We start from the raw sequence: 23,078 nt of genomic DNA, 5'->3' as shown, positions 1-23,078 counted from the left end.
AGACGGGGACAGCGGTCTTGCTCAGGGGTTCTCGTGAGAGGCACCTTTTTGCCCGTCAAGGGCTGAGACCAGGGCCTCGCTCACAGCTAGTGGTCACAGCGAAGCTGCCATTGCTCAACGCTGCTCCAGTACGAGCAAGAGCAAGCGTGTGGCCTGCGGTCCTGCCCCCCTAACATCTGCCCGTTTCTCGGTTAGGATCGGGCTCCGGGCGGATCATCCCGGCGGGGACCTCGGTGCACGTTCGTCGTGACCGTGGGGGCTTCGGGCCGCCTCGGGTTTACCTGCGCCAGCGCGGCACCTGGACGACCTTGGCGTTGCGCGCACGCATGACTCCATCGGCCAGGCGTCTGGGCGCCGGTCCCGCTCCCCCGCCCAGGCCGCCGACCCCCGGCTCCCCAGCGGGGCCTCCTCCTGCCACGTGACGCCCCCGCCGGGGGCCCCAGCGCCCTCCCGCCCGCCCTCCCCGCAGACGCGCCGTTCCGGCTCGGGCTCCGCCTGCACGGCCTCCCCTCTGCAGCCATCCTCGCGGCTGCCAAGCGGCAAAGCCCACGGCATCTGCCACTTGTCACTCAAGCCGTCGGCACCGCCCCGAGCCTTGATTTAGGCGCGGCCGGGCGGATTCTGGCCTCACTCTCCTGCTGGACAGACGGCCACACGGACGGGGCGGCTCTCCAGCTCAGCTCAGCTCAGCTCAGCGGGCATCGCGCGGCACTTCCCCGGCATTGCCGTCATGGCCGCAGTGGCGACAGCCTGAGCTGCCTCGCCTGAGTTCCGCGGGACTCTCGACCCAAAGGGTAGGTGGTCGGTGCCCGTGGCCAGGCTCCGTGGCCAGGCTCCGTGGCCGTGGGGCCCGCCACAGGGCTGGGGTGGCCGCGGGCGGCGGGCGGAAGGCGGCGGCATTGCCGCGGAGCAGAGCGAGGACCGGGCTCCGTGCCGCGCCAGGGAGGGTGTGCCGCCCGCGCCGCGGACGGGAAGGTCCGCGCTCCTCGGCTCCTCGGGACGGAGCGAGAAACTCCGACCGATTGTCACCGGGCGAGCCCGTCGGCTGGACCCCACAGTGCTGTCGCCAGGTCGCGTTTCTCGCCCCTTTGGGAAGCCTTCGCGTCTATTGGGCATGCAGTAAGTAGACTCGCTGTTCGAAACCTGGCGCTCCAAACTTGCCCAAAGGCCGAAAAGATCATTGAAAAGTCCGTTAAAAGTAAGAACACGAGCTGTTTCCAGGTTTGTAAATGCATTATAGAAAGTAGGATTCGTTTTATGCTTTCATAGTACGGACCTACCCGCTAAGCTCCTTAAAATGTCTCTGGGTTCGGATAAGTGATCATGTAATTTTTGTTACTTAGTTTCAGCATCAGACTGGAGGGACACCGGTGAGGATTTTTACTTCTTAATAAATATACTCCTGTAATTTTGACTTTTTTTCCCGCCCTCCCAACAAATGTGTTACTTTTATGTTTCAGGAACCCAATAAAAAAATTAAAAATAGAAACACTCAACTTAGGTCCTCCTCCTTCCAGGAATCCTTCCCTCCCCGGTCCCTCCCCAGGCACGATCCGAGGCCCCTCCTGTGAGCTTTCTGGGGCCCCACCGCGGTCTTGGTCCCTAATGTCCTCCCCACCCCACCCCCACGCCCGTGTATTAACCCATCCGTCTGGCTCGGAGCCCAGTGGATCCTCAGCACATGGTAAGTGATTAATACTGTTTAACGACCGAAGGAAACGATAAAACGGCCTTATGTTTCATGGTTTTAGCTCTAACATTAAAGAGTGGTAAAATTAGATAAGAATATTTGTTCAAAAGTTAAGGATCTGGAAAAGCTGACAACAGCGGATGCCCCTGTTCCATGTCCTCTCAGATATTTATTCTCTAGAGCAGCGGTTCTCAACCTGTGGGTCGCGACCCCTTTGGGGGTCCAACGACCCTTTCACAGGGGTCGCCTAAGACCATCGGAAAACACATATATAATTACATATGGTTTTTGTGATTAATCACTATGCTTTAATTATGTTCAATTTGTAACAATGAAAATACATCCTGCCTATCAGATATTTACATTACGATTCATAACAGTAGCAAAATTACAGTTATGAAGTAGCAACGAAAATAATTTTATGGTTGGGGGTCACCACAACATGAGGAACTGTATTAAAGGGTCGCAGCATTAGGAAGGTTGAGAACCACTGCTCTAGAGCGATGTTTTTCAAAGTTTGGAGCCCATTTTTGTGGGTCTGAAATCAGTTACATGGATAACGATCAGGACTTGTACAACACGAATTGACAGAGAATAGAAAAATATGGGAATGTATATCAGATCATAGGGTATTTCGTGAAAAAAAAATTTTCTCTCAGTTTTATACATACACACAGATGTGTGTCATGATATAAAACGTCATTCTTTAGTATGTATGAGTCATGGTCAAAAAAGTTTGAAAGCCACTGCCCTAGATAAATGTTCATACATATACACAAGAAGACGTGTACAAGAAGGTTTGCTGTAGTGTTGTTTTAATACCCCCAAAGCTGGAAGCAACCTTTACGTCCATCTGATAGAAGAAAGGTAAATTGTACTCTAGTCATAAAATGAAACCCACCCAGTACAGTGGTGAACAAAGTAGTTTTGTATTTTAACATAAATGCATCTCAAAGTTGAGCCAAAAAAAAAAAAAAAGCAAGTTGTTGAAGAATACTGTATGATATCATCTATGTAAAATTCAGAACCTGATGAAATAAAGCTGTTCTTAAGGATGCATGCATAGGCATTAAAAGTAGTGAAGAAATTAATACCATAAAAGTCAAGTTAGTGGTTATCTCCTGGGGAGTTGGGGGGGGGCTGTGAATGTGAGGGGACACACTGAGGGCTTCGGGGATGCTGGAAATGTTTTGTCTCCTGATCTGGGCAATGGTTACATGGGTGTTTTTGCTTTATAACTCTTTGTTAAATGATACATATGTCTATATATTAAATCCCCCCCCCAATATATTAAAATATGGACATCTCAGAATGAAGAAACATGAAGCCAGGACTCTAGTCTATTATTCATATTTTCCAGCTGCTCTTTAAAAAAAAAGTCATAATCAGGGAGAGGTATCTAGGAAATTTAAATACCAGAAATATTTCATAAATGTTATGGTAGATACAACAGTGTTCATAAAATTTTTAAATGTTTTATATCCTAAATAACAATATTTTAAACAATATTTAGAATAAAATTAAAATCATTCACAGATAATAAATTCACATTTTGGTGTGTTTTCTAAAATGCAATTTTTGTGTATTTTTTTACAAAACTGCAATTATATTTTATATAGTAATTTAAATTTAAACAAAGTCTTTTTATGAAAAATCAAAGATGGAAAAAACATAAAAACATAACAGACCTTCATCAGAGATTTTAAAATACTAACATGTTGTCATACTTCAAAAATTTCAGTTCCTCAGTCACTTTAGGCTACATTTCAAGTGCTCAGTAGCAAGTGTGATTCGTGGCTATTATATTTTATGATATTATTTTACATTATACTATATTGTTTAACAGAACATTTCCATCATTGCAGAAATTTCTATTAGAAAACATTGTTTAAGATACAAACCCTTTGTTGGTTAAATAAATGGCGGACAATCTTCTCTTTGTGTTTTTGTGTCTTAAGATAGTCTTCTCTACTATTAGGGTAATATATTTTGAAATTCTTTTCTAAAAAAATTTGAAGTTTGTATCTTTTACATATTTAGATCTTTAATTTACCTTACTCATAAATGTATATATATAATATATACATATATATATATATCAATGTATAGTTGTTATGTTGTGAGATTAAGATTAATCTGTTTTCTTTCTCCTGCATGGAGCAGTCCTGGGACCAGTGGTCTGCAGTGCCACCTCCGTCATAAACATATTTCCAGATATGCTTGGGCTTATTTCTGGGCTCTTTATACTGCAAATTCTACAGATTTTTATTTACTATTGCTTTATATTTAGTATATTTTTCAGTTCTAAAAATTAAAACTTTTTTCATTATATTTTTCTTTTTTAATGAGATTTTTAGAAGTATTATTTACTTCCAAACCTGGAAGGTTTTGTGAGTTATCCTTTTGTTACTGGTTTCTAACTTGCATTGTAGTCAGCAAATGAGGGCTCTATGCTACCGATTCTTTGAATCTTTGAAATTTGAGAGTTGCTTTATGGCCTCATGGTTACTTTTCCAACTGTTCCTTGAATGATTGAGAAGAATATGTACTCTCAGACTTTTGGGGCAAGGTACACACACACACACACACACACACACACACACACACACACACCCCAGTACACATATCCATATATATATGTCTTAGATTAAGCATAAGAATTGTGGCACTCAAATCTTTTTAACCTTACGAGTATTTTGGTTTGTTTGATCTATCAATTACTGAGATAGGTATAATAAAAACATCACAATAAAATAATGCGTTGTCTCAATTTCTTCTTGTAATTCTGTCACCTTTGCTTTATAAAAGTTGAAAGTATATGCAAGTTCGGAATTGCTTTATCTTCTCTGTGAATTGGAGCTTTTGTCATTCTATAGCTGCCTCTCCCAAACGCCTTTTACCTTAAAATCTGTTTTGTTTTATAATACTGTAGTCACCTTTCTCTTAGCATTAGCTTAGACTTTCAAAAAGGTAAAATCTGATTGTTTTTCAATCCACACTGCCAATCTTTGTCCTTTTACTGGGAGCTCTCAGCCCAATTAAGTTTAACATAATTACTGATATACTTAGGATTAAAGTTAGCATTCTGTTTTATGGTGTGGGTTTTTTTGTTTGTTTGGTTTTTTGTTTTGTTTTGTTTTAATCCTGTCTTCTTTGTGTGTGTGTGTGTTTTCTTCCTTTGCCACCTTTTGGATTTTTTCTTATTCCATTTTCCTCCCTCTCAGCTAGTATGAAAATTATATGTTGAGTTCTTTCTTTTAGTCTTTTCCTTTAAATTTTTAATTAATAAACTTAGCTTACTCTAAAGTTTATTAATTCTATTCTTATTACAAATAATTCAAGAAAAAGTTTGCTAAGACTCCAGTTAGTTTCCTGGCTCACATGTTATTGTCATCCAGAGTTTTGGGTCCATCTTGATTTTTTTCTCCTATAAATTTTACATTATTTTTTTCTTTTTATGGATTCTTTGTCATTCTTTCTTGTATCTCAGATTTTTTTTCTTCCTCGGGTATATATTTTAGAAGCTTGTTTATTCAGAGGCTGTTGATGGCAAACTTTACCTGAAAATGTCTTTATTTTGCTTTCATTCTTGAATAATGGTTTTGCTTGGTATATAATTTCAGGTACACAGTTTCTTTCTCAGCCCTTTGGAGATATCTTTCCATTGACTTTCACTTCAGTGTTACAGTTAGTTCAAATAACTGCTATTTGTTGGTAATCTGTGTTTGTTTGTTTGTTTTTGCCGGATTTTAAGATCTCTTTTCTCTTGTGTTCTGCAGTTTTACAACGGAGTGTGTCCAGGTTGGCCATTTCATTTATCCTGGATTGATTGTGTTTCCTGTGTCTAAGGTTAGTGTTTCATCAGTTCTCGAAAGTTTTATCCTTTATTTCTTTCAGTATTGTTTTCCCTCCATTTTTTTCTTTTCATTCCTTCAAGAACTCTGATTCAACTTCTGTTAAGCTTTCTCATTCTGTCATCCATGTCTTTTAATTTTAATCTAGCTTTTCTATATTTTGACCATGTTGAATTTTAGGTAATTTTAGACCTGTATTGTGATCTTTGTCTAATTTTTGTTTTCTTCTCCAAATTTACATACAATAAAAACAAAGTAAAATAAAATGTGTGGCTTATTGAAATTTATGCCTGCGTGATCACTACCCTGATAAAGACAAAAAAACATTTTTATCCCCTGCAAAAGTTCCCTCCTCTTCCTTACTATCGACAGAACCATTCCTCTCCCCCAGTCAGGTACTCTCCTGACGTCTCTCACCATGGATTATTCTCAGGTATTCTTGAACTGCTTATAAATGGAATCATACAGTTTATTCTTTTTGTGTTATTTTGTTCACAGAATATTTTTTAGATTCATCCTTGTTGCCAGTATAAGTAGTTTTTTGTTTTGGCTTTATAGCAGGGGCTGGCAAACTATGGCCTGTCAGCCCATGCAGCCCAAAACATGTTTTATTAAAATGTTATTGGACATAGCCATGTCCTTTCATGAGCGTTGAGTAGTTGTAACAGAGACCATATATCCCACGAAGCCTAAAATATTTTCTATTGAACTCTTTATGGAAAATGTTTGGTTTATATGGAGATGCCACAGTTTATTTATCCTTTCTCTTGTGGATGAATATATGAGTTGTTTTCAGTTTGGGGTCATTATAAATAAATAAATTAATTAAAAATTACTGCAGATGTTCATGACACCACCCTAAATATATGGAGCTGAACTGGTGGTCTTTGGGTAAGTTGGTTGCATTTCCATGAGTGTTAATGTTAAACATCTTTTTATATCTTTATTGACCAGTCAGACTTGTTTTGTGAAGTTCCCTCGAGGACCTAAAGAGATTTGCCTCTGGTTTCCTCTAAGCTTTATCGTTTTAGTCCTCACGGTTGGGTCTTTGAGTTACCTCCAGCTGGTTTTGTGTTTGGTGTGAGATGGGGTCCAGATTTATTTTCCACATGGGCATCCAGCTGCTCTACACATTTATTGAAAAGACCTTTCTTTTCCCATCAGGTTGCAGTGGGGTCTCGGTTAAAAATGAATGATCATATTTTGGATCCTCTTCTGTACTCTATTCTGTTCCACTTGAAATACTGACCAATTTTCCGTCGGTACCACACTTTCTTAATTAACTACTGTAGTTTATAGTAAGTCCTGACATACAGTAGTGTAAAGCCTCCACTTTTGTTCTTCTTAAGGACTGTTTTAGCTATTGCATTTCTATATAAATTTTAGAATGAGCTTATTAATGTCTATTTTTTTAAAAAAAGTCTACCAGACTTTTGATTGCAATTGCATCAACTCTATAGAACAAATTTTGGAGAATGGGCATCTTAACAGAATCTTCCACTCTATGAACATGATATGTCTCTCAATTGAATAAGTTTTTCAATTATTTCTAGCATTATTTTGGTGGTTTTAGTGTGGAGAACTTAATGCATTATTAAATTTATTTCTAGGCATTTGATTTATTTATGCTATTGTAAATGTCTTTTTCTTAATTTTATTTTTCAATCATCTTGCTGGTACCTAGAAATACAATTGATTTTTGTATATCAAACTTGTATTTTGTGACCTTGCTAAATTCACTTTTCAGTTCTGGTAGCTTATAGATTGTTGGGGATTTTATCAATGCACAATCACATCATCTGCAAAAAAGAAATCGTTTTAATTTGCCTTTCTAATCTCTACTCCTTTTTTCTTTTTCTTGCTTTATTGCATTGGCTGGGAACACTGGAAGGATATTTAACAGAAGTGTTTAAAATGGATATCCTTGTTTTTTTCTAAACTTGAGGGAAGATAATCAGTATTTCACTATTAAAGATAATGTTTACTGTATTTTTTTATTTTTTTGGTAAATGTCTTTTACCAAATTGAGAAATTTTCTTCTATTCCTGGTTTATTGAGATTTGTTTTCACTAATGGGTATTAAAGTAAAAAATTTATTAAATAATTTTAGACTTATGGAAGAGTTGCAAAGATAGTATAGAGTGTTCCTATACACCCTTCACCAACCGTCCTCTATGTTAACATCTTACATAACCTGGTACATTTACCAAAATTAAGAAATTAACATTGACACAATACTATTAACTAAATGACAGGCTTTATTCAAGATTTCCCACTTTTCCCACCAATGTCCTTTTTCTGTTCCACGATCTAATCCATATACCAAATTGCATTTAGTTGTCATGTCTCCCCAGGCTACTCCAATCTGTGACAGTTTTTTTAGTTTTCACTTGTTTTTCATGACCCTGCCACTTTTGAAGAGTACTGGTCATGTATTTTGTACAGCGTCCCTCAATTTGGGTCTGTCTGATGTTTTCTTACTATTAGACTGAGGGTGTGGACTTGGGAGGAAGAATACCACAGAGATATTGTGTCCTTCTGTTGCATCCTATGTGGGGGAACATGATATTCACATCAGCATGTTAACCTTGATCACATAGTTTGGATGGTGTCTAGTAGATTTCTCCACTGTAACATCATTACTTTTTCACTTTCTATCTCTTCTGTTAGAAGCAAGTCCACACTCATGGGGAGGAGAGGGAAAAGTATCAAATGATTTGAGAATATATGTTAAAACTACCATGGTAATTAGTAAATACTTTGAGGGAGATATTTTGAGGGTTTGCAAATACCCTGTTTCTCTTTAAGGTTGTCCACTAATTTTAGCATTCAGCTGATCTTACCTGCAGCAATTATTGTGGTATTCTAATGATGATTTTCCATTTTCTTTATTCTTTCTACATTTATTAACTGGAATTTTGACTCTGGAGCCAGATTGCCTGGGTTCAATTCCTAAGTGTGCTGCTTCTTACCTCCACAGTGTAACCTTGGGCAATTACTTAATTTCTCTATATTTCAATTTTTTCATCTATAAAATGTAGATAAAATGTCTACCAGGAAGGTTGTTGAGATCATTAAATGAGCTCATACATAGAAAGGGCTAAGAATTATGCATAGTCCTAGGGACATAGTTATTTTTTCCTTTCTGTATTTCTTAATGTGAGAGGTTATTTTAATTATTTTAATATATTAATTATTAAATCATCTTGTATTCCTGGGTAAACCTTACACATATTTCTATGATCTGGATTTAACTTGTTTAATTTTTTTCATATACTATTCATATCATACAGTGGCTCTTCTTTTGTCATAGCCCAAGACGTAATGAGTGATAAATTCCTGAAAAAAAGATTACACAAGAGCTTAGCAACTGAGGTGGCAACATTCCCAACTTTCTAGAGCGATTTATATCTGAGTCTTTGGGTAGAGATAGAGATCAAGATAGCTCTTGCAAATGAGCCTTTTTCAATATTGAATTGAGCAAATTCAGAACTTGGCATATATTATGAAAAATGGGCCCTCAACAGGAAATGAAAAATGATCTTAGCTTTTCTACATGTTTCACCTTGAACAATGTTTTATTGTAGAGGTTTCAATATTTGGAATATTCTGAAAGATTCATTTGCCAACAATATGTATTGAGTACTTTTGATGTGCCGGGCAATATGTTTTGCTGGTTTGGGATTCTTCTCTGCTCTTGAGTGTATGGGCCGTGTCAGGATCATTTCAAAAGCTGAAGGCAGGCCTACTCGAATCATTCAAGGAAACTCAATGTCTGTCCATTTTTAAAATGTGGGCAACATTGAACTCTACCTTTTCTGTTTGTTTCTTTCACTCCTCTGAGCATCTTGGATTGGGCCCTTATCACCCTATGTTTTTTCTCCCCATATGTTTTCCTCCCCTTTCTAGCGTGGCTCATGACCACTGGGGGTCAGTTCTCTAAAAAAATCCTTCAGTGACATGCCAGGACTTGAGAAAACAGGTCCTTGACAGTGGTCCTTCCCTGTCTAGTCCCAACTTGCTTTCCGAGCCTCATAGTCTTATTCCTCAGAGGTAGTCCAGTAGCACAGTGGGTCTTAACTACTCGCCAGAATTGGAAGTCACTGTACTGTGTTTGAGGCTCTGCTTTTACGCATGCCATTTCCTATGCCTTCAGTGGGTTTTCCAAAAAATTTCCAAGCTCTGTTCAGAGGATACTCCTCCGCAACCCTACTAGCTAGATAGGAACTCTGTGATTTGTAATCTGTAGCCCTTGTTAAATTCTTACCTTTCGTCACCAGTCTTTATATCTAAATGTCATTTCCAGTTGGTCAGGTTCTTAGAGATAGGGTTCCATTACCTACCATGATACTTTGCATACAAAGAGCTATTGCTAAATATCTACCATTCTTAAGTACCTTCTATACCTAGTATAATTGTACTACAGGTCTGCAAAGTAAGTATTATTGTCCCTGTTTTAAATTGTGAAGAAACTCAGTATCAAAGAGATTAAGAAATTTGCCCAACACCGTATAGTTAGTAAGTGGCAGAACTGGTTTGTCTGATTTAAAAGCTCTTGCTCTTTCTTCTATGCCATACTACTGTGATACTAAAAATAAATAGTTAAATAAAATTATTTAATAGACATATTTATGGTAAAAACACACTACCAAAATCGCGTTACTTACATCGTCAGTATGCTGCTTGGAGCCTTTGTTTCCGTGACCAAGCCGCTTGATGTGGACTAACTGATGTACTCCTACTTTCTTTGGATTTTCCTTCTAAGTTTTTATTTATTCTAATGAGTAAGGTTTGAATAGTCTAATTATTTTAGGGCCAGTGAAACAGTTAGAAACTTAAGCACAATTTGTTTGGTTTCTGTCCTATGTTCAAGTAGAAAATTTTACGTTTGCCTAATAACCTTGAAGTAAGGCAACTGATAAGGTAAAAATAGTTAGCTTATATTTTATGAAGTATTTTTTCTCCTACTGAGTTATAAAATACATGGGGGGGGGCATATAAAGTGAGGCAATCTTAAATATACAGCTTGATGAATTTATATATATCTGTGTAAGCACTAGATCAAGGTAGACAATATTACATCCATCCAGAAAGAAAAATTCTCTCATGCATCCTCCAGCCAGTATCTCCCCTAGAGATAACACTCTTCTGATTTCCCTCACTGTAGATTAGTTTCAACTATTTTTGAACTTTAAGAATAACCAAATAGTATGTATTGCTTTGTGTCTGACTTTTTTTCATTCTGCATACTTTGTTGAAATCCATCCATGTTGAAGCATGCATACACACTTTGTTGTATATTCTGGGTAGCATTCCATTATTTCAATATGCCATAGTTTTTCTTTGGTGGGAGTGGAATGCTGATGATCTCTGAATTGCCTAGGGTGGGGGTGGGGGGTCTTTATTTCCTTTTCTTAAAGAATAAAGCATGGTTTGCAGTCAAATAGCTTATCTTCTAGTCCTATTCAATCTCAGTAGTGGAAAGGCCTTCCTTTATTTTATCCCATCTAGGTTTCCTTTGGTCCAAATTGGCAGTGTCCTGTTGGTATAATCCCAACTCTATTTCTGGTTTTTGCAAATTTAGCCGATTAATTCCAATCTCATTGTGGAATGATTATCTAGCCACACCTTCTCCTGGACATGCTTTCTCATTTTTTGCAGGATGGGTAGATTGAGAATGTTCCCAAATCTTCATGTTCTCGTTATTTTTTGCTTAGGAATTTTTTCTATTTATCTCTCTCCTCTTACATTTTACTGGAGAAGCCAGGTTACATGCCTCAACACTTTGACTAGAAATCTCTTCAACTAAATATTTGATTTTATCACTTCCAAGTTCTTTCTTCCACTAAATACTAGAACACAATTCAGCCTAATTCTTTGCCAGTTTATAATAAGGATCACTTTTCCTCCAGTTTCCAGTAGCGTATTCTTCATTTCCACCTTAGTGAGTCTCACCAGAATCACCTTTAACTTTCCTATTTCTACCAGCAGTCTCTCCAAGGCAATATAGACTTTTCCTAGTAAACACCTCAAAACTCTTTCAGCCTCTACCATTCATTACCCAGTTCCAAAGCCACTTCCACATTTTCAGTCATTTGTTAAGTAGCACCACACTTCACAGTACCGAATCTAAATTAGTATGCTTAGGTTGTCATTAACAGAATACCACAGATTGGGCAGTTTAAACAACATAAATTTATTTTCTCACAATTCTGGAGGCTAGAAGTCCAAGATCAAGGTACCAGCAAATTCAGTTTCTGATGAGACCTCTTTTTTTTCTGGCTTACAGATGACTACTGCTTTCTTGCTGTGTTTTCACGTGGCCTTTTCCTCTGTGCTTGCTTGGAGAGAGTGGCCACTGGTGTCTCTTTATCTTTTTGTAAGGACACCAGTGCTGTTGGATTTGGGCTCTACCCTTAACCTCATTTAGCCTTAATTGCCTCCCTAAAGGACCTATCTTCAAATAGTCACACTGGAGGTTAGGGCTTCGACATATGAATTTTGAGAGACCCAATTCAGTCCATAACAATGGGTCTTGTAGAAACGCATGTGGCAGTAAAGTATTGGGGCTGAATACAAGCTACTTTAGTAACTACTCTCATTATGCCATGTTTTTTTAAAGCATACTATTAGCATTTATAATGCAACTAGTTTAGTTTAGCTCCCGCTGGAGATTTTGAGAGCTTGTATGAAGTAGAACTATTATGTTAATTCTGTCTGCACTTCTGTGAAGCAGAAGTCAGTGTCATACATTTTAAGGGTAAGACCTTGTCGCATTCAAAGAGATGCTTAAAATTGCAATCTAGAAAATTGCTTTTAAACAGCTGGGGAAAGACGTTCATATTCTCAGAGGACGTAATTTAGGAAATCATTGTGAGGTTTTAAAAATCTGCATTATATAGGAAAAGTGTTGATTTTTCTTTCACCTTTCTGGGGATATTAACATAATAGAATACAGATCCATACATAATCTTTAGATATTGTAAATTAAAAATTCTCCAGTAAACTTTATGGTTTATATTTTGTTGTTGTTGTGATTTACCTATTTGTGTTAATTCTAGTTTTCCCTCAGTGTTGGAGAAGTAGGTGATGGAAAATGTTCTAACTTTAAAGCATGAACAGATTACTCAGATTCCTAAAAATTAGAGTAGATGGCATCTCTGTGTGTATCTAAAACAAGAAGGAACATTTAATTTTTTTCTATTAGTCTGGCAACTCAAAATATTTTGTAATTACCTCACTGAATTTCCCTGCCCCCTCAAAATAGGAAGAAAGAGGAGGAAAGACTTGGTTGGTTGGGATATTTTGGAGGGGATTGATCAGAGGTTGTATGTATTGAAGATGTGTTTATTTCATGAATCCTCTCTTAGACGCTCTCAGCTATTTAGAGGCCAGCATCTCTATTTCTGTAATGGTTTTAATGGGTGGAGGTGGTGGAGTCGTCTATTCCATCTCTTGCCTGGCTGTTTTGTCAGGAACAGCTAATGTAGAGCTAATAGCAGCAAAGGCAGCATCATCTGACCTCCCTATTCAGAGCACAGACAGGTGAATAGCCAACAGTTCCTTCTGAACTGTCCCTTCCTGGTCCCCATTTGTAAGGGGGCATTTTATCTTAGCCACATAGGAGTGGAGAGTGGAAGATTTGCTCTGTTTGGGAATGGGGCAAGTCTTTCTGCCCACTTACTCCATATTACAGTCTGTCACATACCCCCTCCTTACTAATTTAGCTTCCTAGGTAGAGCTAGGGAGGGAAAATGTGCTGACCACCAAAGTTGAGTGTCATGTCTTGACAATTATAATTCCCATCATAAAGTCCCATTGTGATATAGAAATCAGTTTCTTGTGTGTTTGCTCATAGCAAGTTTGTATCAATGCTAGGTTTTCTGACCTGATGGAGGTATTGGGACCATGCCACCTCTCTCTGAATGGTGCCCTTACCGTGTTACTATGTAATAGGAACAACTGAGAAACTATGGGATCTAACCATGATGAAGGGCTGGCAGCTTTGGTCCCACAATCCAGGTGATCAGGTCAAATGCTGGCTGTTCTACTTCTTAACTATCTGCTATAGGGAAAGGTTTTATTCTTTCTCAGCCAAAATTTTCTTATTTGGACAAAGGGGATAAAACCTCCTATTCTCAGGTTGTTGTGACAATTAAATAAAATAATATACATCAAGTGTTATAGATAAAATATTCATAAGTCAGGGAAATTCTTTTTCTCAGTTAAAACTGATGAAAAACAATGAGATAGTCCAAGAAATCGGAGATTTAATGCAGAGAGGATGATATAAGAGAGGAAGGAAGTGTAATATTCTGAAAAGAGTACTTTGGGGTAGTCCTTGGGCTCTTGCTTATCTCCAAGGGAAGGTTTGTCTTTACCATCTCAACCTAGTAATCTCTCTTGAGCTTCAGTATCATGATTTTTGAAATGAGGATAATAATGGCTTTGAAGACCTTGATAAGGATAGAGTGGTGGAGATGGGAGCCAGGGGAATGGGTTGAAAAGTGACTAGGTGAGGAAATGAGGATTGTCTAAATTTTCTATTCTTTTCAGAGTTAGTCTGGGGATATAGTGAGAGAAGTGGAGGTCAGTAAAGGTTTTGTTAATTAAAGGTTGGGGAATACCAGAGCATGGTATGTTGGGGAGAAGTATCTCTAGTATAAATGGAGAGGGTGATAATATAGAGGAAACTGTTATCAGAGATATATATATACAAGTGTTGGGAGTGATGCAATTCTATAGAACTAAATACACACATATACACACACAAACACAAATTTAATGAGACTGGGGTAATCTCAATAGACCAGTGGGTTGTATTAATATAAACATACTGATTGTGATGTTGTACCTCAGTTTTGTGAAATGTTACCATTGGGGGGAACTGAGTAAAGGATACTCAAGATCACTCTTAAAACCCCATGTGAATCTGCAATTATCTTAATGAAATTCAATTTAAAAATGAATATGAAACTATTATATAAAACTAAAATAATTTTTATTTTTAAATTTATTTTATTTTTAGGTTGTTCCTGCCTGATTGATAACATAGTCATCATTGGCTTTTGTAAGTTGATATTTTAATTTTTTTATCCTCCACCTTGATATTTGCATTTTCTAATTACATGAGAGTACTTTTCTAGAGAACCTGGAGCAAAACTTGTTACCAGAAAATAAACAATAAGATCTTAAGGAAGCAGAATATGTTTTTAATACTTAGATGTAAGAAAAATCTGCTAGAGCTCAAGGTCAGCAGAATTTTGTAGGTTGTAGGCTTGCCCAGATAACTCAATAAGGAAGTTTGAATGCCTGATTTAGAACTTTAATTAGATTATATATGACTTAAAATAAATTCAAATATTAATCACCTATATATTTCTGTATACTTTATTTTCTTATTCGTTGTTGTTTGATTAGAAGTTCTTTGGTAGAAAAAAAGTGAATCGGTCTTGATACTTTTAGTAAATGGTTCCTAATGCCATTTTGTTATTGAGGACTTGGAGTGTTCTTTCAAAATTTAGCTCTAGAAGCTCCCCTTTTACGAGTTATAAATTAAGGAGCAGAAAGCATGTTGGAGAGTACAAGTTTTAGAACCAAGCACAGCCTGGCTTGAATTCTGGCTGTGATATGGTTAAGTACATGACTATAAACAAGTTAGTGCACCTTTCTGAGCCACAGTTCGTCATTTATAAAATTGAAATAATAATAGCTGTGATATTTATGAGGATTAGCTGAGGTGATATACCTGGCTATTAGCAGCATTCAGTAACTATTAATCTTTTAAATAATTCTATATTTCTCAGTACTGTAAGCTTGAGACACTAGTAATAAATAATTGTGCAATATGCTTTATACAGAAGACTACCTTTTATTACTTATATCCTTATATGTAGTAAATTTTGAAAAAATTATATATTTTTATAGGAGAGAAAATGATTAGGAGACATGGGCTGATCTGCAATAGACGCAGCAAATCACTTTTTTGTATTTTTTTGAGCTTTTACGTAATCTCTACATCTTAGCAAAGTGGACAAAAGAAATGAGATAATGTAGATTTGTCAGCACTTACTTGAAAATGTAAAGCACTAATGAAAATGTAAGAAAGCGGAATTTCATAATGAGGGGACTTCCACAATGACTTCCAGCCATGATGTAGTAACAGAAACTGGATTTATGCTCCTGCCTGAGCAGCCAAAAATAAGAGCCCCATAAACTATTATGAAAAAAAAGTTTTCAGACATTGAACAACAAGCGACATAAGAAGTGACCCTGAGAGAAGGGAAACAAATGATGTGCATGAGGCCACAGCATAAGAAGGGGAACCAAACACAGACCAGTGGTCACACTGAATTGCAGTGATAAGAGTAGGGAATTCAGGGAGGCCGAGGCAGCTAGAATTGCAGGATAGAGCCCAGAGAAGAGAGAGTTCCACAAAGAGAACTCTGGAGATCTTCAGCTGAATGCTAATTAGTGCATGCATGTTAAAGAATTACCCAAGGCTGAAAAAAGAACCACTGGAAGGGAAAAGGTAGCTCACATAGGGCTGGGAAGTGTGTGTCCCCACCATTGAGAGTAAACTTTGTAATACAAGTGTATTAGCTGGAATGATCAGAAGGGTTTTGCCCAGTAACAAGGCAGCAGTAGCCCCAGAGTAAATGTTGCCCTGATCCTTCCTAAAAAATCTTAGAAGGAAGCCATTAAAGGTCATAAAACCTTTTTGTAAAGGGCCAAATGGAAGATATTTTAGACTTTTCAGGTCATATGATCTCTTGCAACTACTAAGCTCTGCTATTGTACTGTAAAAGCAGCCATAGACAGTATGTAAATGATGGGGAGGGCTGTATTCCAATAAAACCTTATTTACAGAAATAGTGTGGGCCAGATTTGAACTGTGGGCCATAGTTTGTGGACTCCTGTTTTAAAGTATCAAATGGTTTCTAGTAGCTTAATTCCATCCCAGAACAAAGCTCAAGAATATTTAAAGAAATACCAAATATCTAGCACCCAATAAGGTAAAATAAGCAGTGCCCAGTGTTCAATCAAAATTTACCAGATATAAGAAGAAACTGAAAAATTCAATGGTAAAGAGAAAAAATAATCAATAGAAATAGGTCCAGAAATGCCATGGATTTAATAAACAGATTTTAATTAAATTAATCTAATTAAAATTCATAATATTTTAATAAGGAAAACATATTTACTAAACAAAGATGTTAAAATAGTTATAACTATATTCAAGATAGTAGAGGAAAACATAAAGTTTGTTAAGGATAGACATGAAAGCTATTATAAGACCCAAATTGATTTTCTAGAGACACCATAACATGATGAAAATTACACTGGGTAGGAATAACAGTAGACTAGGCATTGCAGGAAGAAAGATTTTGTGAACTTAAAGACATAGCAACAGAAATTTTACAAAATGAAACACAAAAATACAGAATAAAGAAAACAGCCCATCAGTAAGCTGTGGGACAACTTCAATCAGCCAAATACCCCTGTATATGTGTAATTAGGGTCTCCAAAGGAAGGAAGGAAAAGAAAAAATAATGCTTGAAAGTCTGCTAAATTTGATGAAAACAATGACCCCACATATCTCAGAAGCTTAATGAAAACCTAGCATGAACAAAAAAAACAAAAACGGAAGAAAATTAGACTAAGGTACACCATAATCAAATAGTTTAAAACCAGTAATAAAGAGAAATATTTTAAAGCAGAGAACATATACTGTAAATGTAGAGGAACAAAGAATGATGTCAAACTTTTCGTCAAAAGCAGTGTAAGCCAGAAAACAGTGGAATAATATCTTTAAAGTAATGAAAGAAAAAACTGTCAAGCTAGAAATCTATAACTAATAAAAATATCTTTTAAAAAAGATAATGAAAATAAAGACTTTCTCAAGTTGAAAGAATATATTACCATTAGACCCACACAACAGGAAATGTTAAAGGAAGCACCTAGGAAGAAGGAAAATAATATCAGATGGAAATAAGCAACATCAGAAATGATAGCCACCTGGGTAAACGTATAAAATTTAAAAATCTTTAATCTTTCATAAAAGATAAATAATTGTTTAAATAAAAATAGTAACAATAGAGTTGGGGTTGATAACATGAAATATAAGAAAATAATTGGCCGAAACCGGTTTGGCTCAGTGGATAGAGCGTCGGCCTGCGGACTGAAAGGTCCCAGGTTTGATTCCGGTTAGGGGCATGTACCTGGGTTGCGGGCACATCCCCAGTGGGGAGTGTGCAGGAGGCAGCTGATCGATGTTTCTCTCTCATCGATGTTTCTAACTCTCTATCTCTCTCCCTTCCTCTCTGTAAAAAAAATCAATAAAATATATTTTTTAAAAAAAGAAAAGAATTGCACAAAGGTCAGGAAGAAAAAAATTGAAATATAAAACCATAAAGTTTTTATATTATATGTGAGCAGGTATAATATCCCTTGAAAGTACATTGTAATAAGTTAAGGATACGATTATAAACACTAAATCAGCCACTGAAACATCAAAACAAAGAGTTATAAGCCAAGAGATAAAATAAAATAATAATCGGTCCAAAAGAAGGCAGAAAAAAGGAAAAAGGGAACGTAGAACAGATGGGACAAATACAAAACAAATAACAAGATGCTACAATTCAACCTAACAAATGTCAAGAATCACATTAAGTATAAATGGTTTAAATACTCTAGTTAAAAGACAAAGAATGTCAGAGTAGATTTGATAAAACACACACAAGAATTAGCTACATGCTGCCTGAAAAAAATGTATTTCACATATATAAAGGCACAAATAGTTTATAAGCTAAAGGATGGAAAACAGCATATATTTTAGCACTAATTTTTAAGAAGTGGCTATATTAATATCATAAAGTAGAAAATAGAAATAACAGCAAAGAATATTTTCAAGAATAAAATTCTTTCATGATAAAATGGTAAATTTCTCAAGAAGACATAATCTTAAATGTTTATGCATCTAATAATAGAGTTTCAGTTTGCACAAGGCGAAGTAGACAAATCCACAATTATAATCAGTTTTCAACACCCTCTCTCAGTAGATGATAGATTAAGTAGATAGAAAATAAATAAGGATATAGAAGAATTAAATAGCACTATTAACCAACTGGACCTAATTGTTGTTTATAGAACACTCCACTCAACAACAGCAGAATACATATTCTTTTCAAGTGCACTCAGAACATTAATCAAGATAGACCATATTCTGTGTAAGAAAACAAGTCAATTAATTTAAAAGGATTTAAATCATACAAAGAATGTTCCTTGACCATAATGGAATTAAATTAGAACAGAAAGGTTGCTAGGGAAATATCTTTTAACCGAACATCACACTTCCAACTAACCCAGGGACATATTCTGGGCCATAAAAAATTCCTTAAATTTAAAAGGAAGCGTTTTCCCCATTTTAACAAGTTTTACATTGCTTTGATTTTCAACATCAATGCCAACAGCCACCCTTATTGAGCATTTGTTATATGTTAACACTGTTCCAGGTGCTTTATACAGGTTATCTAATTTGACCCTTCACAGACCCTATGAGAAAAGGTATTATTATTATTCCTCTTTTGCAGATGAGGAAACTGAGGTTCTAAAAATATTGTTAACTGCTTAATTTACAAAAAGGCGACACTAAAATTTAGGTATGGATCTACTTGATACCGGAGTGCATGCACTACCTTCTTGATTGAATGGTGGGATGCATTGGGTTTAGAAATAGATGATGACTTAGTTAATATAGCTATGGTGAGAGAACTTCGGTGAATAATTATATGCATACAGGGTAGCTGGGTACAGTGGAAACAGCATGAGATTTAGAAACAGAATACTTCAAGTTCTAACTCTGCTACTTACTAATTCTATGACTTTGGTAAGTCAGTTTATTACCTCTCAAGTCTATTTTCTTCATTCAAAAATAGAAATGAATAAAGCCAGCTATCTCGGCTGGTCATGGTGAAGACCACAGGGATGTTCCTAAGTTCTCTAAATGCTCTTGAAAGGCATATAAATGAACTGATGAGTGTATTTCATCATTTGGCACAGTCTTTCTTTAAGTAGGACATTTTTTGAGTGCGTTTAAAAAATGATCCGATTTATAGAAACTTAGTGAGTTTCCAGAACAGCTCTCTTAGATTATAGAACGATCTATTATATAAGGAGTTTCTACTCATAAGAGCAGCTTTTTTTTGATGAGATACATAATTTTTGAGATGTAGCATTATTTCACAATACCTTGTAAAGGGATTCTTGATGTTTCTCTCTCCATTTTGGGAGAGTAGGAAAACAGAGAGGCCCAACATGATCCAGTGCCAGAGTCAGCTTTCAGGTTCCTACGATGACTGTACAACTGCGCTTACTAAGCTACATTTTCTGTGCAGTCTAGAGCTCTGCATTTCTTAAGTTCATCTCTGTCCCCAGCTGAGCCAATGTGGGCTGTTCAGCACCCTGTACAAAATGGCATCGTTGAGTCAAATGAGTAATCAGTGATTGAATCCCCCAGATCAATACTGAAGCTCAAAAGACAGGCACCTAGAAAGGTTATGTTCTGTGTCAAGGAGTGAGTTCTCCATCCCTCTCATTCCAATATCGTTTCTTTTCTTTTTAGGTTAGGAATTTTGAAATTTAACTCATCTGTTCCCATGTTCACTGAGGACTAGTGACAGGAATGGAGTGGAGCTCAGTAAAATGAACACATTTTGTTTCAGATTTTCATGAAAGCTGTGTCAAAGAAGCCGTTCAGAATTCAGTGCAGACCTTGGAAACTTTTTAATAATATCTGCTCAGTGTAGCTAACCAATCAGGCCAATCTGTGTTTTTTCCTAGTCCCTCCTCACTCCCACAAACACACACATGGCTCATTCACACACAGGCTGTCATTTAGGAGGCTGGATTACCAGTTTGGATGATTACCCAGCTCAAATAAAAAAGCTAACTGTTCTGTCGCTGTTCACGGTTTTGTTTGGCAAACAGAATTTACGCAAACTGACTCTTTCTTTAGGTCTAGCGGCCTTTGCGGGAAGCCCTAGGAATTACAGCTCTAAATTCATCATATGTCGTAGCTTACTGGGTGCCAGCCAATGAGGGCTGCACGATAGCCACACTCCAATCATCAGTAGAGCTATTCGATGGAGAATAAAGTGTCCCTGTCGTTTGGGTACGGTGACACGAAGGAAATTGGAGATGAAGGGAGACCGTCACTTGGAGGATTGCAGGATGGAAGAAGAAAGGGAGAGTGAGAAGGCAATGTGTATTTATGGAATGTCAGGGGGCCATTGAGGCCCAGCAGGCCCTGGTAGCAGAGGACTTCCCTTGGTGCCCGTTTTCTCCCTCTGACCTTGGATGAACTAGCGCGCAGTATATTATGCCTGGCAATTGTGCTGGTTTGTCATGGTTAGCATTCTGGACTGTCACTGGAATGTAGGAAACGGATGAATTTGAATTGAACCATGAGGTGGTCTCCGGGCCTTCTCCTTGTCTCAAGGAAACCTGTCGCTGTTTGTCTGGGCATGGCCTAATGAAAGCAATGGAGGGAGAGAGAGGTGGGCCTTTGATCTCTTTGTGGCAGCTGCTCCCTGGGAACTCGCTGAAATCAATGCCCTGTTTTCCTGAAGGAATGAATGGCTCTGCCTAACTAGCTTTGTGAAGCCCTGGGGGAATTCACTGCCTCTGTTTATTGACAGCTGAAAAGGAGCACATGGGGTGGAATGGACCTTCTTGTGAAAACCAGGCCCAAGGAAAATTAGACCTCAATTTAACACAGAGGAATTTGGAAATTCACCCCAAAGGAGACCGTGGTTTCTCATGCTTACATTAGAATTACTCGAGTTTGGGGCTAGTGTGTAATGAACAATGGGGGTTCTGTCACAACTATGTTATAAGTAGGAATATGGCATGCATGAGAAATGATGTTAAGTAGAAGTTGATCCAACACCCTGTTCTTTTTTTAAACACAGAAGTAGAGAAAGACAAATATTCACCATGATATAATCAGGTGATTCTTTTATTTTTTGCCTGAAGAGGAAAAAAGTGATATTTAAAAGTCATTATTAATATAGTAACACTAAGTCATTAGAGTGTGTCTTCTGTTCATTTATGTTTCAAAACATCTTTGAACTTTCTAACTTTCACGACTGCTAGCTAGCTATTCATGCCATTCTGGATTATGTGTGTTGCATGGGAATATTACAAGAACACATGTATTTTTAAAAAAACTTATATCCCTAGGATATTTTAACTGAAAGTCTGTGTCAAACATAAATGAACCAACATGTAGCACTTACAAGTGGAACAGTTCATAAATCCTGAAGTTAGTGCCTTGTTTTGAGAACAGAGTGAGGAAGAGGTCTTGAGTTTGTCGCAAGGAAACAACACCAGACCTTCCTTTTACATCTCCCTGCTTGCTTGATTTCCCAGGAAGAATTTATGGCTTCTTCCCTTGACCTCCAGCCCTTTGTGCACACCTATAGTATAGCACTTAACACATTGCCCTGTAAATCTTTGTTTAGGTTCTTCTTTTAGCTGGAAGTACAGCAGCTGTATAGTATTCATTTTTATATCTCCCAGCCTCACAGACCTCCTGGATCCGTGAATGCCTGCTGATGAATGGAGATTGATAGCTCCCCATTCCTCGTTCCTTTGAATGTAATTGCTTATCGAGGTCTCAACTGCAAACACTATATTTTAAGAAAACCTGATTGATCTATTGTTACCTGATTGGCACTATAGACTTTTAAAACCTTTCCTTCAGGGAGAATTATTAAATGGTTGTTTAGATTTGGCAACTTTTGCCGGGCAGTCCATCAGCCTCTGAACAGGAAGCATAAAAAGTGGGAGGCATGGTCCTCTTCAAAGCCAAGGTCTCTTCTCTAATAATATTTCCTAAAAATAAATCTCAAAACAGTGTCTAGACATTTTCAGTAACAAGATGAAAAAGCTTACAATTTAGAGTTGGATAGCCTTTCACTTAACCAGATTTAGTGATTGAGATGGATAAAGCTTCCACTTTACATGATTTAATTCTGTGGTGTAATGTTAAATAATGCAAAGCAAATCATCCTTTGACAATATCTTTAGCCAGATTTACCACCACTATGTGTTATGAACCCCTTATCAAAGGAAGCAAACACCTTCATCTCTCAGTGAAAGTGTAAAGGAAATTTTGATTCTAAGGATCATCTGCTATGATTTTACAGGACCCAGAACAAGCCCAATTTCTGAGCTCTTAAGTTAAAACCTATTTCTTTTTAGGTGGGAAATGGTTGACGACATTCTTTGGGAAAATAACATCTTAAAATTATAATGGAAAATTTTAGAGAATGATTGAGGTGGAAAGGGGAGATAGGTAAGTAAGCACACAGTACAGGAACTTGCTAATATTTTCTCATCCATGTTATTTTTGTTTTATTTTTACCACCACGGTTATTTTTAAAGAAATCTATTTGGTTTTCTATTTTGATTAAAAATAGGGATGAAATTTAAAATACAGGTTTCCAAATTTGGGAGTGGTGGTAGCAACT

The 23,078-nt window shown here is 37.3% G+C and overlaps 1 protein-coding gene across 7 annotated transcripts in view; it reads left to right on the top strand.

Moving 5' to 3' along the window:
- The first annotated feature begins 536 nt into the window (after positions 1–536).
- The window catches only part of PLAGL1 (PLAG1 like zinc finger 1), a 50,825-nt gene continuing 28,283 nt past the window's right edge, over positions 537–23,078 (top strand). For all 7 annotated transcript variants that reach the window (XM_059700574.1, XM_059700575.1, XM_059700573.1 and 4 more), the window contains exons 1-3: positions 537–794; positions 5,470–5,539; positions 14,573–14,614. The gene's annotated coding sequence lies outside the window, so the exon portion shown is untranslated. The remainder of the gene's footprint in view (positions 795–5,469; positions 5,540–14,572; positions 14,615–23,078) is intronic.

Source organism: Myotis daubentonii, chromosome 6 (assembly GCF_963259705.1).
Source record: "Myotis daubentonii chromosome 6, mMyoDau2.1, whole genome shotgun sequence".
Taxonomy (NCBI): domain Eukaryota; kingdom Metazoa; phylum Chordata; class Mammalia; order Chiroptera; family Vespertilionidae; genus Myotis; species Myotis daubentonii.
This window is presented reverse-complemented; position numbering and strand designations above follow the sequence as displayed.